The following is a 15195-nucleotide window of genomic DNA, read 5'->3' on the forward strand; positions in this document are numbered from 1 at the left end:
AAGAGCCGCAGGAAATCAAAAGTAATTTGTGTCTTCCAATGTTTTGCTCAGTTTCTCTCCCCCGAATTCCGATCCAAGTGTTGCGGCTACTAGGGGGTGAGCGAGTGGGTTCGTTTCAGTGGTAACCAGGTATTGGCTTCCCAGAGTTTCCCAGCCAGCACAGCATTAACTGAAAACTACTGAAGCAGGTGGAATGTGTAGTTAGCTACAGCTAGAGACTGCTGCCTTCCTAGGAAAAACGTATGTTTGGCTATAGTCACACACCAACAACATGCTTATGACTAAATTTTAATTTCAAGATATAAATTTAAGGGTGTAAGATTTCAGTTGTTTAAATGGTTAAATTAAGCCCAAATTAATAGCATGTCATTTCAGGATTAGCAACAAAATTATTATTTAACATAGTAATAACTATGAATTTTGACTTAGATATGTTTAAAAATGTGTGCTGGTTTTACTATTTAGTTACATTGATGTATATGTATATATATGTATATACACATATGTGTATATGTATATGTATATACATATATATGTATATATGTATATATTCAAATGTATACAATATATATTCATATATACATTCATATACATATGGTTGCCTATTTCTAAATTTGAAAAGTTAACAAAAAGGTAGACTTCAGCACTATAGCCTCAGGTATTAAGCTTATTGACTTTTCAAGTTCCTATCAAGTCCAAATTGTAATATGACATGAGAGCCATTTCCCATAAATATTTTTCCTAATTTCATAGCCTAATCCTTTATCCAGATGGGATCAGTCCTTCTTAAAGGCAGGAGGGGAGTTTTATGGAGGACCAAAAAAGGGTATTCATGACAGATAGTTTGCTACTAATCAGGCTTTTCTGCTTAAGAACTAACTATGGCCTCCCATAAAATGTTACCATCATCGCTTTCAAAATGAAAATGAAACATTGCAGATGAAACTGGATGGGCCTGTTCTCACAGTTGCCAAGAAGGTGTAGAGAGAATCTGTCAGATGCACGCCAACCACAGCTCTCTCTCGTAGGCCACTCCTGGCATCAAATTGTGCATTTGACCTGCCGGGGAAGGTTCCCCTAGGGTAATTGATCATCTCAGCTCCTCAGCTCCCCGCTTACACTAAAGGTATCTGCCTGTGTCTGACTTGCTTTTCAGGTATTTCAGTACTGTTCTGGAAGAGTGGAACTCATCCAAAGCCCCAGGAGTTTCAGAACAGAAACCTGCTCTTTTCCCACCTCTGGGAAATTTTGGACTAGTTATTTTATTTAATTTTTTATTTTCAGATCAGCAGAGCACGAAACATAGAGCAACTATTCACGTAAAACTCAGCTCACAGTGAACCCAGTACCTTGAGTTGATTCATCAAGGCGGGTGAACCAATAGTTCATCTCTTGAGCAAGTGATTGTAATGTTGAGATGCAGGAAAACAATTACAGTAAAAACAGGACAAGCAAGTTGTTTCCCATGATGGATATGTCACTTTCTAAAGATGGCAGCTAAAAGGAAATGGTTTTTTACGCATTATTAGGTGTATACAGAGATGAAGTTTATTATATAGTTGTAGGAAGTAGAAATATCACTAAGGGTAATAAAATCTTGTTGTGAAACTCATAAATGGAATAAAGGGTATTAATTTGTTTTATGCACTTTGCAATCACTATTCATGTTCCCTAAATATTAAGCTTTTCTCCTAAGCCCTCCTTACATGAAGAAAACTTGTCCAGCGTGCTCATCATGAGAATGAAACTCTGTGTAGCACACAGCTAAAAAGTGTCCCCAATTAAACACCTCAATCGATCAACAGATGAGTAACTATGCAAGCTTCAGTGTGATCAGAAATATTCAAGGTGTAATCAGGAGCGTGACCTGGAACGGGGAGGAAGGGTGCGTGGGATTCAGTGGTCAGGGAGAGCACCCGAGAGTCCGTCTGTTTAACAGCCCCACGGCCTTGCTGAAGAGAAAGTATTATAAGGTGGCCAGTAGACAAGAGACCAGTCAGGAGGCTATTGCAGTAGACCAGAGACGACAGTGACGTAAAAACAAGTGGAAACAGTGTGCTCCCAGAGAGAAGAGGAGAGTCAGGCAGCGTCTGAAGGCAGAGCTAATAGCGCTTGCTGGGTAATTGGATAAGGGGTGGGAATGAAGGAAAGAAAGAGCCAAAATGATCATCAGGTTTTTTACTGAAGATACTGGGTAGGCGGTAAAGCCATTTCCTAGGACCGATAAAGCTAGCAGAAAAGCCGCTTTGAAAGGAAAATGAAGAATTCATTTCCAGCCCTTTGGGGTATTTTTAGGTATCCGAGTGGAAAGGTCAAATTGGGCTTTTGGTTGTAAGAATCTGGAGTACTTGGAAGAAGTCACAGGCAAATAGAGACAGTTGGGACTGAAGTGTCCATGGATGCTATTCAGAGCCATGGCCTTGAGGGCATCACCTAGAGAGGTAGTAGGAGAGAGAGGGGAAAGAAGTAGAGTCCCAAGGGCCAAGCTCTGGTTTCTCTAACATTGAGAGATCGTGCATGGAAGGAGCCAGTAAAAGTCAGCACAGTGGGAGGTAAACCAGGAGAAAGTGCTGTCATGGAATCCAAACCAGGAAACCTTTCCAAAAAAAGTGGGGGGGCGGGGGGAGGGCAGTGGTGTCGGATGTTGCTAGGATGACGAGTGAGATGAGGACTGGAAGGGATATTGCAGGTGGCAATTTGGAGTCACTGGCAGCTTTGATAGGAGATGGAGTTCAAGTAAACTGATTAAAGCTGATTTGGGGATAACGTTTCACGTTATCCCAGGAGAGATACCACTAGAGAAATTCGTGATACTACATGGGGACTTTAATAAAATCAATTTTCAAAATGGTTTGTAGAGTGAATGAACAAAGGAATGCATAATTAGAAACACTTACAAAGGGTTAGATGAGCTGAAAGTATAGGGTGAGGAAGACTAAAACCCAGAGTTGGCTGAAACTTGGAAAAATGCTAAGGAGAGCCAAAAATTCTTCTAGTGTCCTTTAGAGCAAAGCAGTGCACAAGGAAGTTAGCGGATGTGAGAGAATGTTGTTACTCAGTGTCCATTCTCCTTCTTCCTCTTTCTTCCTAATGAAAAGAAATAGTGTTCGAAACCAGGAAGGCTAAGACAACACTGAAAGTTAAAACTAAGAAAAGAAGAGAAGTTATTTTGACTGGGAGCAACTTCTTTCTTTAAATGGAAACCAGGAGTGGTGGGGGCAGTGAAGAGGGCCCCCTTTGAGGAGACGTGCCTGACCTGAGACCTGAGGGACATCTGGGACCAGTCAGGTGCACAGCTGGGAGAGAACCGTCCCCGAGGAGCAAAAGCACCTGCCAAGTGCCTGACCTGGGAAAAAGCTTGGTGCACTCAGAGAGCTGGCAGAAGAGTTCAGAGAGGGGAATGGGGGCCGGAGAGACCACGTGGGAAGCCATTGCAGGGACTGAGTGAGACCACAGCTGACCAAGCGCAGTGTCCCGGGCTGTGGCTGTTGTAGGGATGGGGCTGGTGCTGGGAAGTTGCTCAAAATGCCCTTCAAGCTGTCTTTCTAAACTGTGATCCTACAAATACAGATACACAATCTGATGTTTGATGGGTATTCTGGGTCACAAATTAAGAGATAGTAGTAAATGTGTAGTTAATACAGTTGTAAAAAAATAACAGATCAAAGTAAATTCAGTTGTAGCTTGCCACATAAACCAAATGTCTAATGTACAGAAATTCAGGAGGAAACTACTTTTCTTAGTAGGTGAAACTGTAGTCGGGAATATTAAGACTCACCCATATAATTTTGGGAATAATATCAAAGAAGGAAGATTAGATGTCATAAATTAGTGAGTTTTACCTCAAAACATTAAGAAGTCCATTGCTAGTATAATACTGTTAGTGCTGGGTAATACAGCTGTGAGCTTGGCATTTCGTCTCCATAAAGCTCGATTCTCTCCTGTGTGCAAGAAAAAAATGCTGATTATCTCGATATCCCTGTTGTCTAGCTTTAGACTTGGGTAATGTACAATTCTTCTTACATGTTAAGTTTTTTCTTCTTTTTCTTTGTATCTTTCCTCTCTTCCTTCCCTTTATGTACCAATTTACCCATTTAGGTCGGTAAGTAGATAGATATATAGATAGAGAGATATCTATGAATATTGATGTGGGTGTGCATATATACACATATATATGCACACTCACAAAGGAAAAAGAGAGATATACAAATACTATATAGACAGTAAAAGAGGAAAATTTTTATTGTAAAAGGCTTAGGGAAAAAGTATGTGATTTTAGTCTTCCTCCTGTAGCACACACATTTATTTTTATTGTCATCTTGGGGTCAACCCAGTATGCTTTCTTGTTGCCTCTCTCTTTAACTTGCTCAGAAAAATGAAACTGTGTCCTCAATCTGGCCTGAGAGAGTCACCAGAACAAAACTAATTAGAAAAACCAAAATTTGTTTTGTATTCGATTTGTCCAATCTAACTTAGGCAAGGAGCTTACAGCCTGAGCTTTGTTAAAAAAGTTGTTCAGTTCTTGAGGTCTATTATTCAAAATATGCTTTTTTCATAAACAAATGTACTGTTGATAAATGTTTTTTGACATGTCAAAATATTTAAAATATAGGGCAAGATTAGATTTTCTAGGAGGAAAAGAAAAACTAGGAATCTCTTAGTACTTAAGAAAAATGAAGACCTTTTCCAAGATCAAGAGCTTCTGAATATTGACTCGGGTGTCTGCTTGGACTGACTTGAGCCTCTGAACGTTTTCTCCCGAGTGCTGGGGAGAGCAGGAGCACTTGCTCATTGCTTAATTTCTTGGTGAACCTGTTTGCTAATTTCTGATTTCCTTGAGTACAATAAAGCTAGTTACCACAACCGACTATGTACAACCTGTTATTCCTAGCCTCTGTTCCCATCCTGCCCCAATCCCATCTTTGACTTTAATCTTTCTAAGGTCAGCAATACCTGGTATCAAGTGCTCCCTTTCGGGGTTCGGAGAAAGAGCTTCTATCAGAAACAATGCAGAAAACAAGACTGTAACAATACCTTAGAAAAGTTGTTTGAATGAAAGTACTCTAATATCTATAACTAAGGGTTAATCCATAATGAAACAGGCATAAATAAATGGCACATCATACGAGAAAGACCACTTCTTTCATCTTCAGCTGGAAACAGGTGCTGGTTGGTGAAGACCTCGTAGTAGTGATCTAATGAAATGACCAACCTGGATTTTGCTTTTCGCTCTGACTGCACTAGATTGTCATCAGGTGCTAGTGGTTTCCAAATGGACCTACAAGATCTCCCCGTATCTCCCTTGTTAGGTTCTAATCATTCACTTACCTCCCAGGAAAAGCAAGCAAACAAAGTAGAATGCATAACTCAGTAGTACTGCTCCTGGACACCTCCTTCATCGAGGTGTGCTCTGAGCTCCCCAGCAATTTCCATACTTGATGGGAATTCATTCTGTCTGAGATTACAAAGGGTATCCCTGGATAAAGGGGAGGGTCTGATGAAACATGAAGACTAAGGACCCCTGTCTGGCTTTTTTTTTCCTCTAATAGCAGAAGTGAACACCAACCTGTGGGCTTGGTATCTTCTGCAGACTCGGAGAAAGCCTGGTATGCACATGTTCTGTGTCCAGCTGTAAGGGTGTCTTTGAGTTCTAAGTTGTGGTTTTTCTCTGCAACACAACTATAGGATAATGACTAAGTTGCCATGAAGAAGAATTTTCCGTGAATTATAGTGTTCTTCTTCCTGGTGCCCCACAGTTTTTGTAATCAAGTGTGGTTTTCATGGTTCTGGCCGCCCATGGTTTTTCTGAAAGTACAATTTGAATTTTAAAGTAGCCTTCTGATAGGATCCAGACATGCGATTCCTGTCCTTTAGTTCATGGAAGGTGTTGGCTTAAGGTGAAGGTAAAGTAGCGCCTCAATGGAAGGTGTTATTTGTCTCGAGTAGTAATGGTGATTCTTAAAATCACTACAGTAAATATTTGCAAACCTACAAGCGTAAGCATCCAACTAACTCAAAAGAGAAAAGGGATGATACAAAATCATAAATGTCAACTCTACATTTGAAGAAAGATGAAGTGTTTGCATCATTGTATTTTATAACCAGAACTAGCATGTTTTATTTGTCTTTTCAGGAACCACGTTTTCTAAAATGGTGTAGAACTTGGAATAGGAGGGTTAAAGAAATAGTTCAAAACTGTCTTTCCTACCATTGGCATGTAATTCTGCATGGTCTCTTGATCCAAAAGATAAAAATATGAGATCCAAGAATTAACAATATCCTTTGGAGAGCACAGATTCTACCTGGATAGCATCGGATTTAGAGGAAATGTCGAGTTAGTTATGTGGAAGTTGACGGTGTTATTTAATTACAATAAAAGATTTTGCTCAGCATATTAAAACTCATAATAGCAATGCAGTCTCTGGTATAATTTTATATAGCTGAATTTTTACTAAGAATTCTTAAAGTACCTTTTACGTATCAGCATCATAGTTGGTACTTGGATTATATCAATGAATAAGACATAGTTCCCGATCTCAGAGGACTTAATGTCTGGGGTGGTAGAGGGAATACACGAGCAGGTGATTTTAGTGAAAACTGGTAAAATGGGTGGTTTGAGTGTAGTATTGTGAAAAAAAAGAGGAGGATAAATTTAAGGGGGTTACTACTGTGGAGACATCAGTTAGAAGTGGATAATAAAAAAGCTCTGAAATTAGGTCAAGTGATTGTAACGTTAGAGAAGAAAAGTCATATTAGAGAAATTGATGAGTGACATTGACGAGCTATTAGGAGAAAGGAGAAGTGTTTATAAAGTCTCAATTGTTAGTTTAGGAGGCAATAGATGGGTGAATAGTGGTCCCCCAAATTGAAACGAGGTATAAAAATGCTGAAGCGTGTTGAGTGGGGAAGACATATGGCATTTGGGGTCCCCATGGTCCTTCAGTTGGATTTGTGCAGAAAAACGGCTTCAGGCATCTTGACCTCCTAAGAGAGGTCAGGCTGGTGACAGTGACGGGGAGTGCTGGAGTGTGGGTAATCACTGAAATTCCTGAGAACTAGAGTCATCTCTGGGGAACCCTGGGAAGAGAGAGGAAGACAGCCGTGACATGGGCCTCACTATTTTTTCTTTTCTGTACATGCGGATCTGCTTTGGCTAGTAATGAATGACATTTCAGTTCTGGAAGGACTTAGGGGAAATGTGTGGTTATATCTAATTATTCATAGTCATCATTATTATTGTTAAACTGAGAGGATATATTAAATATGTCTGTAGCTCTTAGTTTTTGAGTATGACATCATTTACCCCTTTTTTGTGGGACATTTTAAGTAACATTTGCTTTCCCCGCAACCCCTTCCACCCGTATTCTCTCCCAGCTGAACTATGAAAAATGAGAAGTCCTATCTCAGCTAGGCGTGAGTTCTAATACTGGAGAACGGAAAACCTAATAGATGCCTAAAGTGATTGAATCTATTGATTTGGGCTCATTAATATCATGGCTTAATAACTGACACGCAGTCCACAGTAACTTAAGAACAGACTGACTCCCATTCTCTTCATTTTACTCAGCGGCTCTGTTCGAGCTCTGCTATGCCTGAATTTATGACACTCTCAACCTCAAGAGCTACTTACTAAAACGAAACAAAATGCATTGCAGTGTTCTAGAAGACTTGAAGAATGACTCCTTTGTAACAATTGTTTTTGCAATTTCCTATACGATGTTAAATATTGTTAAAAGATTGGCTTCTAAGTCTATGCCAAATGCCTAAGTTTATGGAAAGTTATTCTCTCTTCTCTCCTCGTCCTACCCCTTTGTCCCCATGATAGTAAGCCCTTCAGTTCACTGTGTGCAATACTCGATTGCCTTGGGGAACATTCCTTATACAACCACCTACTGCCTCTCAGTCCCCACCTCAGGTCATTCTGATTCTTGAGTAATGAGTATGAACATCCTGCATGCCCACTTCTCCAACCGAGCTGTTCTCTCTGTTCCTGCTGACCGATTCTAGGTGTGCCAAGTGTTCTTTGTTATAGATGCATCATTGCAGACATCTTGTTCCGAACAAATGTGTGTGTCATAAAAACTTCTTATAATAAGCCAATAGCCCAGTTATTTGTGTTTGGACTATTATAGGTAGTTATTTGTGTTTTGACTATTGTAGGTGGAGAAGCAAAATCGTAAAGAACTTTTAATGACTCATCTATGATTTAGACACATGTCTAGGAATACCCCAGTCAGGATTTCTAATTAGAATCATATTGACTTTAGTCCTTTTGTACTTTTTTCTCAAGCATTTGCATACTTGTGTCATTCACTAAGCTATCAATATTATCTAACTATGATTCTTCTAGATTACCCCCTCTGTAAATTCATTAATATTTCATATTCTCATGGAAAATATCAGTTCTTTTTTTCTTTTTTGAAGGTTGAGGATAGGAAAGCTAATATTCTGAACTCAAATCTCATCTTGTTTTGCAGAATATTTGGACTTTTGAGATGATAATAATAATAAATAATAGTAACAATAATAAAAAGGCACAAATATCATTCTCTTACACTTAAAAAGTCCTCCTATAACTTAGGATGAGCATTTGTGGATCACTGCGCATTATGGCTTTTTGACATGGTTGTTGTCAAGGCTGAAAATTGGCGTTGGTGATGATACCTTGATTAAAAACTGACAAGTGCCATCATTTTCAGCTTTAAAATACTATCACTAAAAGAATATATTTCATTGTAGGCACTAAGGTTCAGGTCTAGACCATGTGTAAGAAAATGGAAAGTTTGATCACTTTCCCTTTAGTGGGACAAGTTTCACAAATTCTGCATTTACTTATAACTGCTTCTGGTTTGGAATACTTTTTTTTTTACATGTAACTTGTAAAGATTTCAGAACATTCATACAGTGTATATGCTATGAAAAAGATGAAAAGTTAAAAACAAAAATCTCTCTCATTCTAGCCATAATCTTTATGAGTTCAGTTTCTTTTAACACAAGAACTAGCCCATGGAACAATTTCAAGGCAAAATTGAACTTCATGATCTGGGTGACAATAAAATCTTCTCCAAGCTACAGAATTTAAGGAAAAGGGTGTGTGAAGGCAGAAGTTGAAGTTTTTAGCTATTTGGGGCCTGGCTCTTGGCCTAATGTATTGCCTAACACCCCAAGACACTAAGAGCGTATATCTAACTAAGCCAGCACTAATAAGGCAATGCTGTGGAGTAGATAAGAGCTTGAACAATATCTTTTGTTTTTTAAATAGGAAATACCACTTAATTCCCGTTACTTTAAAATTACCCTGTTTAACTGGATCTAGAATGAATTGATACTTGAATTAAAGAGGAGAGGGAATATTTTTATGATATTCATTCCAGTGGTGAGTTTCCAGATTTAAATTTATATCTTGATAATGGTGTCTATAAGTACAGCCATGTAATTATTATTATTTTTAAACAAATTTTTAAAGATTTTATTTATTTATCTTTAGAGGGGAAGGGAAGGAGAGAGGGAGAGAAATATCAATGTGTGATTGCTTCTCGTGGGTCCCCTGTTGGGAACTGGCCTGCAATCCAGGCATGTGCCCTGACTGGGAATCGAACCGCCATCCTTTGGTTTGAAGGCCCAGGCTCAATGCACTGAGCTACACCAGCCAGGGCCCATGCAATTATTAAAATAGTTGCTTTTATCATGAAGCTTTATTAAGAAAAAACCAAAAGATGCTCTTTTGGAGACTTTTTAGAGAAATCATGTATCCTCCACTTCTCCTATGTAATTGGAAATATGAAGCTTCTCTATAAGGCCAAACATTTCCTGGGGCCCCTAAACTCCTGCCTGGGCAAATAATTTTATTACACATCTGTTTTATCACAGAGGTAAGATTGTCTCCTTGCATCTTCTTTGGCTTTGACATTTATTTATTGACAGCCAAGCAGACAACTTTCCTTTTAGTATAGGTCATAGGTAAAATTGATTTTTCTCAGAACTTTATCTCAGAGCTCACTTTTCTTTAAATATTTTTTTGCAGTGCTTGGTACCAATTTGTTGCTCCCAAGCTGGAAAATCAATGACTTTCTGATCAATCTTCCTGATGAATTAATTTCTGCTAACAAAAGCAGCTAATAAATTACTCTTCCCAGTAAGCATTTTGCTTTGTAACATGCAGAAAGATCCAACGGCCTGCCTAATATAAGTTCTAGACGTAAGAGTAGATTGCTAGAGAGGAACACTTTGGGGCAAAAAGAACTTTATCAGCTAAAGCTAATGTTGTGAGTGGTGGGGCTAATGCTTGGAATTTCTGGAGCAGCCACGAGGTAAAATTTCCCATTTCCAGGGCAGACTCTGGCTTAGATAAGGATTCAAATCCCTCCTCCTGAAAGTGTGGTCACGCCCATTCATCGACCTTTCTGTTGTCGCTTAAGGTCATCCTCAGAAAGGGCCTTGCACGGAGTTTGCAGCTTGATCATCAGTACTGTCCACAAATATTGACTGTCCACAACCCTCGCCTGTGTGTCCTTGATAGCTGAAGTTCTTGGTTTCCTGTGTCGTGGGGGAACAGTACAAATATATGTAAATAGACTCTGCTGATAAGCAGGCAGACACTGTGGTTAGTCCGCAGACTAAAGTCATAGTAATTGACCAAAATGCCTGAGCATCATCCCATCAGCAGTGGTGGCATTTTTCTTAGCTAACTTCAGCCAATTGCTAGTATCAGAGGTGGGCTTACACACAACTGTAGTTTCTCTAAACAGGTTTGGGTTCACTATTGCAAGCTGAATGGACAACCTCACAGATACATGGCATCAAAAGATCACTTGGTTATTTGCATCTTGGTAATTTTAGAGTTACTGTTAACAACATTACTGTCACCAACATTACTGTCCTCTGAGTTTTAACCTTTAGAAATAGACCCCAGTATACGTTGGTCCAATTTCCAGCCTGCCTGCCTAGAAAAACCTACTTATTATATAGAATAAAATGGTTCCCAGCTGAGGATTTAGACAATTCACAGGAATCACAAACTTATAACCATTTGACTTAGAGACAAAATCATATCTTATTGATTACAACAAGCAAAATGGAGCTCAGCCTTTGCTGTTTAAGTGTATGTGGACGTGTTGCCAAGTGACAAGGTAGGTCAGACGTCTAATGGCAGAAGACTGCGCTGTCAGAGAGAGCCCTGGAGGAAAAAGTCCAGCATGGGGAAATTTAGTCCTCGTTTCCTGTCTGTACTTGGCTTATTTCCAACCAATACTTCATTTCACGTCAGTGAAATTTAGAAAACTGACATGGAAGTGATTGGTACACTTGTTTGTAAGAAGGGAAAAGTAAGCAATTTCTTGTTTATTTGATCATAACTACTGAAACTTTTTAAATAATATTTTTATGGATTTTTCTTTGCAGAAGTTCTAGAACACAGTGAAATAAACTGAGGTCCTTTCTGGTCTCTCTTTGATGACCTGAGGTTTTTGAACTATTTTTTGGAATAAGATTTCTGTAAAGCTTTATGTGTGAAAGGAAATGTTGATAAATATTTTCAACTAATTTTAAGCATAGTATGGTTTATCAGGACATTGTCAAATCCTTCAAAGCTTGGATGATGATATAGAAAAAGACAAAGAATAACCATTGGGAAGATATCAATAGGATGGATAAGTAAAATTACTTTTTCTCTTGGTCAGAGCATAATTCAAAATATTGACTGTAATATCTTTTAAGATACCCATTTCATTAGGTTATATCTGTCTTGTCTTTTAAGGCCAAAATGCCTATTGAAAAATATTCTTAGTTTGGTGGTCTGCTGCAACTAACAATTTCCCTTTATATTTGCTAGCTCCGAGAAAAATATTTGTTGTATTCAATTGCATGAATATTTGAATTCATGCAATTGTGTTAATTTTTTAATGAGAAGAAACTGTAAACCTCTATGAAGGTCAATTGCTGTTTCTTCAAATTAATTGTACCATTGTCACTGGGAATTATTGTGTCAACAAGTAACATACCAGACTGAAGTTTCTGGTAAAACTTTCTTATGGTTGAGGTTTCAGAAGGCACTAAAATAAATTAGCACCCTGTACAGTGCCTATTTCCTTAAAGCTTTGTGGTAATAGCATGTCTAAACTCCTACATTTTCACTAGAATTCATTTATTGTTTTAGCATCGATAGGCCATGCTGTATCAAGAAGATGCTTCTGACTCACCATACCAAGAACTTGCACTTGAACTGGTTTTAAAAATAGGTCAGGGACACATTTGCACTTATTTCTTCTGTTTTCTTTCCTGATTCCCCAAGAACCAGAGGTGATAGTAAACATATTGAATAACATCGCACCTGCTGACCAATGAGAAGATCCAGGACATTTAAGCCACACTGGATTGTACCTGCTGCACGTTAGCTCTGCCAGAGAACCAATTCCAAACTGTTATAAAATAAATCAAAGTAAACTGGCTTATTTGGAAATTAGATACATTTTAACCTTCAACTCAATTCAGGTGATTGTAACACTTTAAGATAACAGAGAGTAACAGCAAAATTATTTCTATTCTTCTGAAATATGAATTGTGAATGACAAAGCCTTCTTTGAAATAGTTTTCCAAATTTTATAAACTTTGGCTGAACTGGAGCTATGTATTTTTCTTCCTTTTCAGATAATCAAGATTAAAATTTTTTTTAAAAACCATGCATATTAGAGCAACCATCCCTCATACACTGAAATCTCTATACCAAATGCTCATCCAAATAGTTTTAGGACCAGAATCCAAATGAAGGACAGAAAGTAGAAATGCCACAGAACTGGAGAGAAGTCATTTCGTAATCTTGAGCTGGCTTCAGCAAAGGGGGAGGAGTAGCGTGGTAGTTAGGGTGGAGTCTGAAATAACAAGGGTGTGACTTCAGGAACCAAGCCTCATTCATGATTGACACAGTATACAATTATGGTTTATCTCTATATCAATATCTTCTACAGGAAATAACTTTGTGGAAAGAGACATTGAATTAGCCATCAACTGTGACAAATAACCTTGAGTTAAAATACCTTCACAGCTCCATGCTGTTAACAACTCCCATAATTTTCACTGAAGAAAAGATCCAAGAGGGTTAATTAGTGTTGGTGATAAGCCAAGTACAGACAGAAAACCAGAGTGGATTTTCACTTTATGGGCCAATTAGTTATAATTTAGAGCTTCTTCTTACACAGCTGATCCCTAGACGACCTACTATGTGCCACATCCTAATTGAATGGCCTGATCTGCCTTAATACTAGTGCTGCAAAATTCACGTGTATCTGTTCCAACATGCTTTCTACCACTTTTTTTCCTGTGTGTGTCTGTTTTACTGTGAATATGATGGTGTGGGAGAGAGAGGGACAGCTATTTTCGTCACCGGCGTTGGAAAGAGCAGCCTCCCCCCAGAACCTGCTGTTACAACTTCTAACAATTTAGCCAGAATTGGCTCATTATGTGTTAGGCTGTTTTTCCCTCAGCTGTATTAGTATTACAATACTTGGGCGTATAGACTGGTGTATTGTTTTGTAAGTGTAGGGTAGAAATGTATTGGGAAGGAAGAGAAGTCCCCTTGAATTACGCTAGTTAAGCAATAATGGATGTCATAAAAGGGTTACCCCAGTTAGGAGAAAGTAGAATGTTGTCTCCTGTGGAGGCTCACCTGTCTCTCCTCTCTTGCTCAGGGACCGTAGTCCTTTGTGGGGCAGGTCCTGTGGGATGGGCCCCTCTTGGCTGTGTTCCCGCCTTTCCACGAGGTTGTCCAAGTGCACCCGTCTCTGGCTCCAGGCCCTCAGGGCCCACCCTTCTGCTCCATAATCTCATATTCGACTGGTTGCTAATGTGCTCACTGGCCAAAAAGTAATTGTGTTAATTTTGGGAAACCCTACAATCGGTCCTCATGATTTGGTGATTGCGTATTTGTGAATTTGCCTACTGGGTAAAAATCATTTTTAACCACCAAATCAATGCCCTGGTGCATTTGCCATCATTCACAGACATGTGTGGACGTGGGGAAACTTCTGAGTTTTCCAGCTGAGGTCAAACAAGCTGACACCCTAGTTTCTTATCTCAGCCCATACGGTAAACAAGTGTTCTTTTCACGGTTTATTTAGTGCCACATTTCTTACATTTTTGTGCTTTTAGTTGGAAGCGTATTTTCTTTTTTTTCTGTGTCAAACGGCCCCCACAGTGGCACTGAAGAGCTGTGCAGTGAGTGGTTCTGAGTACAGGAAGGCTGCGCAGGGCCTGATGGAGGAAAAAGGCGTGCGTTCCGCGAGCTCATTCAGACACGGGTTGTGTGCTGTTGGTCATGAGCTCAGTGTTTATGATTCAACAACGTACAGTAAATATGTGCCTTTAAACAGAAAACATAAAACTAGGCTTGTGTTGCTCAGGTGGTGAAAACTCTGCGAGCAGGAGCTCACAGGAACGTTGCCCTCTGTTTCCCCAGGAGCACATCGTTCCCTGATTCAGTGTTTGCAGCCACTGCAAAATAAAAGTGCTGTGGCTGACAAGAGTCAACTGTGAATAGTTTAGAAATAAAAATGTAGTCAGGTAACTAAGGGAAGAATAATAAGCAAGCAAACATGTAATCATGTTGACTAGAAGCAGACAAGGTCAAGTTCCTTAACCAGAGAACCGTGGGTGCCTATTACATTTAAGCAGACCTCTGAGTTCTGACCTTCCAGGTAGCAAAGGCAAAACCAAACAAACAAATGAGTAATGTAGCTTTTCCTATAGAATTAAAAATAGTGTATTAATATATTGGGAAAGACATTTTTTCTGTCATTCTAAGAGTAACTTTATAGCATGAAGCACATGATATAATAATGTATAATGTTCCTAATTATAGCTTTAGAAATGACGAAGAAGTGGACCTTATGTGACTGCCTTTACATTGAGAATAACAAAGCCCAAGGCACTGATAGCATCTCTGTGATGTTCTATGAGGATTTCTGCAGGGATCCAGAGTCTGTGTGTTGCTGGAACGCCAACATAGAATGCAGCGCTCTGACTCTGTGCACACATTTACATTCCCGAAGAGCTTCAGATGAAATTACTGTCATGGTGGGACTGTCTGGTCCTCTGGTACATTGGAGGGGGAGAGACGTTTGCTGTTTGGCTGCCCCTAAAATCTCTGCAGAGAGAGGACGTCTGCCTTTGCCTATGGGTTGGACGGTCCACATGGGGCCGCCC

General features: G+C 39.3%; 1 protein-coding gene across 2 annotated transcripts in view; it reads left to right on the forward strand.

The window, feature by feature from the left end:
* The window catches only part of RAB27B (RAB27B, member RAS oncogene family), a 124193-nt gene that overhangs the window by 65705 nt on the left and 43293 nt on the right, over positions 1–15195 (forward strand). The window lies entirely within an intron of this gene.

This window comes from Sturnira hondurensis, unplaced genomic scaffold (genome assembly GCF_014824575.4).
Source record: "Sturnira hondurensis isolate 20B ecotype Veracruz unplaced genomic scaffold, ASM1482457v3 Scaffold0001872, whole genome shotgun sequence".
Lineage (NCBI taxonomy): Eukaryota > Metazoa > Chordata > Mammalia > Chiroptera > Phyllostomidae > Sturnira > Sturnira hondurensis.